The sequence below is a fragment of the Alnus glutinosa genome, chromosome 8, assembly GCF_958979055.1.
Source record: "Alnus glutinosa chromosome 8, dhAlnGlut1.1, whole genome shotgun sequence".
In the NCBI taxonomy this organism is placed as follows: Eukaryota; Viridiplantae; Streptophyta; class Magnoliopsida; order Fagales; family Betulaceae; genus Alnus; species Alnus glutinosa.
The window spans coordinates 24,381,439-24,388,437 of record NC_084893.1 but is presented as its reverse complement, the minus strand read 5'-3'; the positions used below and the strand labels follow the sequence as shown (position 1 = coordinate 24,388,437).

The 6,999-nt window shown below is 34.0% G+C and overlaps 1 long non-coding RNA gene across 1 annotated transcript; it reads left to right on the top strand.

Annotated features, from left to right (window-relative positions):
- The first annotated feature begins 2,957 nt into the window (after nt 1–2,957).
- Nucleotides 2,958–5,036, top strand: LOC133875647 (uncharacterized). Its single transcript, XR_009901470.1, has 2 exons — nt 2,958–3,957; nt 5,006–5,036. It is a non-coding gene; the product is annotated as an uncharacterized LOC133875647 (long non-coding RNA).
- Nucleotides 5,037–6,999: the final 1,963 nt, after the last annotated feature.

The following is a 6,999-nucleotide window of genomic DNA, read 5'->3' as shown; positions in this document are numbered from 1 at the left end:
TCACATTGATTTAATTACCATACTTATTTATCCAAATTCTCTTATATATAAGAGTCTAATGTATTGTAAACTCATCAAGTGAAATAAGAGCATAATATAGCCTTAGAGCTTCCAGTAAAAGTAGGTACTGAACCACGTAAAATCTCTTGTTCCTACTTTTTGTAGTACTAGGCTACTAGCGACAACTACATAAAGTCATTGTTGATAAGTGTTTATTAGCGACGACCAAAAGGTCATCACTAATTACCTAGTCGATGAGGACCATATTTTTTGTAGCGATGAGAACTTAGTATGCATGGGACTTTTGGTCGGCTAAGAATTCTTTTTTGTTCTTTGATGAGATCCCACATTTATGAAAAATCTTAAAGTAAATAATTGACATTTAGTTTTACATTCTATTGTAATTAGTGTCTATGGTAAATCAAAAGACTCATTGCATATAATTACTCATTAACATTTTACTAGAGTGTCGCCGCACGTACATTAAGTGGGTTAAAACCTAGATTTTTCTTTTTAATATTAAGACCAAGTTTATCCTGATAACAAATGCACAACATGAAAAGCTATCAGAAATTTTGAGTGCATCAAAGTTCTCTAGAACTTCATTTTCTTTTGGCAAGATATGTAAAGTTCCTTGAAATTTTCTTCCATTTCTTTTTTTTTTTTTTTTTTTTTTTTTTCCAATTTGTTGTAATATATCAAATTACGTACATATTACCAGAATTTCTAATAATTCAACATTGGCTAGCTTCTTACATTGAAAAACGTTTATTCAATGATCTTCATAATTACAGGTGTAATAAGTAAAGAATAATTTACGAAAGAAGCTCTTGTGGATTAGTTGTTATGAAGTTCATTACTCCAAATTGTGTGGTTCTAAGTGTGAATTAACATAACAACAAGTTAATTATAATGTTATTCAAAATTGAGGTTCTAAGTTTGAATCACCATAACAACAAATTGTAATTTATAAGATAAGTAGTTCGATTAATTCGGTTCATCTAGTCAGTTTTGTTGGCCTTTTTTTTTTTTCCAAAAAAGAAGAAGAAGAAAGAAACACCAATTCAATCTGTCCTCAATAGTTTTATTGTATATCTATCTAGTATAATATAAATACCGAACTGAAAAGCCAGTCTATTCACGGTTTTACCAATTCAACTGACAATTTAAATATAGTGATAACTACGTACAATTTATAATGGAAGAACTTCACTTATAACTCTTGATCTTTCATCAATTTTTAAAAAATGTACCAAAACTTTAAAAAGTGTCATTTAGGGTATCCATCTTTCAATTGGGTGTTCAATTTCAGCCATCTGTTAAAATTTTCTATTAAATGCTGCCAAAATCCCCAAAATACCCCTTATTTTTTTTTGTGAGGAAAAAAGAAAAAGAAAAAATTGCTATGATTTAGATATTGGTCAGAATTTAATGGAATTTGCAAAAAACAAAAAATTTTAATGGAATTTTTTTTTTTTTAAAAAAAAACAAGCGTATTTTGAGAATTTTTATAGGATTTAATGGAAAATTGAAACAGAGGGCTGAAATTAGAAAAAATTGAAAGATGAATGCCATAAATTGACAATTTTTAAAGTTTAGGTATCTTTTTTCAAAAGTGATGAAAGATTAAAAGTTATAAGTAAAGTTTTTCCATTTATAATTTAACAAATGTCTCTATGTAGAAACATAATCTTCTTAATTTATTACTATTTTGTTAATTCTATATTTTTGTTGGGACTTTTAAACTGTAAATATGACTTATTGGGAGCACGTACAATCACAGTTTTATTAATTTGCGTATGTAAACTCAAAAGTCAATATATTTTGCCAAAAGTCCAAGGGCCTCTTCATTAAAATCAAAACTTACTGATTTATATAAAAATATTTTCACAAAAAAGAACTAATATTTAGACTAAAATATCTTTATTATAAGGCGATTGCTCCAAAAACCCATGTATGAGAAAGGGTTTACTCCCTATAAATAACTAGTTTATCTTCAACACTCAAATAACAAAATCCAAGAGATCGATTGAGTAGGGAAAAGTAATGAGTGGCATTAGGTTTAGGAGACTTTTGGTGACAATAAAGATGTTGCTTATGCTCTTTCTAATTGTTTTAAATGCCAATAACGCTTTGCCTCCCTCTCTCCCACCCTCTCTTGTTCTGACTAGCCTTCTCTCTACCACTGATTATGAACAAGAGATCATGTTTGATTATGAGTGTTTTTGGTTTTTAGTTCCTCATTGTTTAATATTTCGAAGTTATAAGTTATTCGCAAAACCCCGGCATAGTGAATACGATGATTGTAAACACCAATTCAATATGTCCTCAATAGTTTTATTGTATATCTATATATTATAATATAAATACCGAATTGTAAAGCCAGTCTATTCCTGGTTTTACCAATTCAACTGCCAATTTAAAATATTGTGATAACTACGTACAATTTACAATGGAATAACTTCACTTATAACTCATGATCTTTCATCAATTTTTTTTAAAAAAATGTACCCAAACTTTAAAAAGTAACAATTTAGGGTATCTATCTTTCAATTGGGTGTTCAATTTCAACCATCTGTTAAAATTTTCTGTTAAATCCTGGCAAAAATTTCAAAATACCCTTCATTTTTTTTGTTAGAAAAAAAAAATATTACTGGAATTTTTTTTTTTTTTTTTAAGAAAAAAAACACAGGCGTATTTTGGGAATTTTATAGGATTTAATGGAAAATTGTAACAAAGGGTTAAAATTTAAAAAATAAAAAATAAAAATTGAAAGATGGATACCATAAATTGACAATTTTTAATGTTTGGGTATCTTTTTTCAAAATTAATGAAAGATCATAAGTTATAAGTAAAGTTTTTCCATTTATAATTTAACAAATGTCTCTTTGTAGAAACATATCCTTCTTAATTTACTAAAATTTTGTTAATTCTATATTTTTACTGGGACTTTTAAATAGTAAAAATGACTTATCGGGACACGTACAATCACAGTTTTACTAATTTGCGTGTGTAAACTCAAAAGTCACTATATTTTGCCAAAAGTCCTAGGGCCTCTTCATTAAAATCAAAACTTACCGGTTTGTATAAAAATATTTTCGCAAAGAAGAACTAATATTTAGACTAAAAGATCTTTATTATAAGACGATGGCTCCAAGAACCCATGAATGAGAAAGGGTTTACTCCCTATAAATAACCGGTTTATCTTCAACAATCAAATAACAAAATCCAAGAGATCAATCGAGTAGGGAAAATCAATGAGTGGCATTAGGTTTAGGAGACTTTTGGTGACGATAATGATGTTGCTTATGCTCTTTCTAATTGTAATAAATGCCAATAACGCTTTGCCTCCCTCTCTTCCACCCTCTCTTTTTCTGACTAGCCTTCTCTCTATCCTTGACCATGAACAAAAGATCATGTTTGATTATGAGTGTTTCTGGTTTTTAGCTCATCATTGTTTAATATTTCGAAGTTATAAGTTATTCGCAGAACCCCGGCATAGTGAATATAATGATTGTATACATAAAGTGAAGATAATGTGCCGCATGCATTCCTAAGATGTTAATTATCTTGTGAGGTTTCCACCTCCTTGTGAGGCTTTTTAGGGGAGGAGGAACAAACTTTGTTTCTCTCCTCCTCCCCTCCTTTCTCTTCTCCATTTTCGCTCCCGTTTTTGGTGTTTTTTGTTCTATTTTTTGCTGTTTCCGACCAAACCAGGAGCTCTGGCCTTCCTCTTTCGCAGCACTTAGCCTCCACCGTCTTGTTTCCGCCAGTCCTCCTCCTTCTAGTGCCACGCGTCGCAATCCTGAAGATGCTTGAGTTTGTAGATCTAGTTTTTTAAAGCCAAATCTACCCTCTTCTACTAGTCTAGCTCCCCCACGTGCCTCATTATTGTACTCATCGGCAACCTAGCAACCCATCGCCACCAGCCACGCTCCATTCCGACCACCCAGACCGGTTAGTGCATGCCGCCTTCCTTGCTCTAGCCGCTGCTTCTGTTAATTTGCTGGTTGTTTTGTTGTGTTTTTGTATTTTTATTTTTTATTTTTTTTATGTATTTTCTGTTGTATTTTGCTTTGGTTTTATGTCAATAAGTATAAAAAGATATCATGTTTTACTAAAGAAGCTCCTGTGGATTAGTTGTTATGTAGTTCATTACTCCAAGTTGTGTGGTTCTAAGCGTGAATTACCTTAACAACAAGTTATGATTTCTAATATAAGCAGTTCAATTAATTTGGTTCATCTGGTCAATTTTGTTGACCTTTTTTCTTCCAAAAAAGAGAAAGAAAAAAATAAACCAATTCAATATGTCCTCAATAGTTTTATTGTATATCTAGCTATTATAATTTAAATACCGAACCGAAAAGCCATTGATTCACGGTTTTACTAATTCAACTGTCAATTTAAAATATTTTGATAACTACGTACAATTTATAATAGAAGAACGTCACTTATAACCTTTGACCTTTTATTATTTTTTAAAAAAGATATCCAAACTTTAAAAAATGTCAATTTAGGATATCTATTTTTTAATTTTCTTCAATTTCAACCTTTCGTTATATTTCATCTATAAGTTCTATAAATAGAGCCTTTTGTATTGTACACTCATCAAGGAATCAAAGCATAATGTAACCCTTTGAGTTTTATCTTATGGACATAAAACCATATAAAATCTTTGTTCTTATTTTATTTATTTTGCTTTTCATTTTATATTTCTATAACATTATCTTTTCTTTTCATGATATTAGAGCTATAGGCTAACACCAGTTTAAGTTCCCGTGAATTTTATTTTATTTTTAAAATTTTTCATTTATTTTCTTCTCTTGTTTTTTGTCAAAAAAAAAAAAAAAAAAAAAGGAAAAAGTCTCCCATGGGTTACAATGCAGTGAAAACCTTATTTTTCTTCTTATTGTCCTCAAGATCTCCTTCGACCAGAGGTTTTTGCCCCACTGGCACGTTGTAAAGGAAGAGTCATCAAACTTTTGTTCTCTCTCTGTGCATGAAGGCAGAAGAAAAAAAAAATTGCAGATCAAGAATCTCAGATCTTGCTTCATCTTCGTCATTGTCGATCTACAGCAGCAACGCCGCACCTTGTCCAGCTAAACTTGGCCCTGTATTGCCGGCGCCTCCACCAGCCGTGCACGATCTGATCAACTCCTCACTGTGCTGCCACCATATCTGACGCGTCATTGTCTCCTTCGACCTCCGCCCATCTGCCCACGCCGCCGCAACACATGTTCGCGGTGCCGGTCATCTCTAGATCAGCCATGCTGCCTTCACCACCTCTGTGCGTCTTCTTCTCCGTCAGTCCGCCGCCATACGAGGCTATGTCGTCTCAGCCATTGCCCAGAACGCACCGATCCAGCCGTCCACGCCCAGCAGCGGCACCCTTCCCTTCGGTCGATATGTAACTAGTGTGTTACTGTTTATGGAATGTAAATGAAAACAGAATGGAAATTGAAATGGAAGATAATGGTTGTATTGATTGAAACTGAAAAGATAGACAATTTCGAGGATGTCCAAGCCTCCAAAGGTTCAAGAACCAAACAATCAAAAAGCCCCCTTCTTTACAGCTGTTCGGACCCTACATACTGGCCTAATCGACTTACAAACTTGGGTCTCAAGAATAACAAAACACAGGCCTAAACAAACAAAACGACTAAGTAGCATTATTACAAAACGACAACCAACAAAACATCAAACGCATAGACTCAAATGAGAGACTTCCTCAGCACGCCTCCTTGAAATTGGACTCCAGCTGTCTTCCACTCTACTGCTGATGCACTCTACTACTGCCACGCAGCCCACTCAGGATCATCACTGAACACCTTCGGTCTTCACTTCACTTTAGCCTTTCCTTCTTCTTCAAACAAAGCTCCCGAAACTTCCTCTCAACTCTAGCTCAAAACTGTACCGTTACACGATAACTTCGCTGTTCTTCGTGATGGGTGTAATGGTTCAGAAACCAAAGTTGGGGTTCCTTTTTTCTTGTTTGCAAAAAAAAAAAAAAAAATCAAAAGAGGTCAAATTGCCTACTTTTAGGCTCTTTGTTGGCCTAGTTGTTTGGTTTTGTTGGTCTAATTGTTAACTGAGACCCATCTTTTGGCATTTGTGGTAATATTTAAATTTAGATTTATTTTAGCTCATAGCTAGCTATCTTATTTTGGCCCATAGTTGGCTTATCATTTTTTGGCATTTGTGATATTATGTAAAACCTATACTCATTTTAACCCATAGATGACTTTGATTTTGGTCCAAAGTTGGCCCATTGAAATTTAAGGTGCATCTACACTACCGTCGCCGACTTCCTCCCGTCATCGTCGTCGATCGCTATGATATCCAGTAAAATAAATAAATAAATAAATAAAAATTAAAAAAAAAAAGAGATGAAGAAGAATTTATTACAAACTCAAGCTTCCAGATCGTTCTATCTTGAGTTTAAGGAGATGTTAAAGTATATTAAGGGATTTGAATTCAGAGATTTATTGTAATTATTGTTATCTCGCCTCCACCAGCCGTGCACGATTTGATCAACTCCTCACCGTGCTGCCACCATATCTGACTCGTCATTGTCTCCTTCGACCTCTGCCCAGGCCGCCGCAACACAAGTTCGCAATACCGGTCATCTCTAGATCAGCCATGCTCTGTGCGTCTTCTTCTCCGTCAGTCCGCCGCCATACGAGGCCGTGTCGTCTCAGTCACTGCCCAGAACGCACCGATCCAGCCATCCACGCCCAGCAGTGGCACCCTTTCCTCCGGTCGATATCTTTGCTGTTCTTAGTGATGGGTGTAATGGTTCAGAAACCAAAGTCGAAGTTCCTTTTTGTTTTGTTTGCCGTGTATTGTCAAAAGATGCCAAAAATGAAAAATAAAAAATAAAAGAGGCCAAATTGGCCTAGTTATTTGGTTTTGTTGGTCTAATTGTTGACCGAGACCCATCTTTTGGCCTTTGTGATATTGTTCAAACTCCGGTTTATTTTAGACCATAGTTGGCTATTT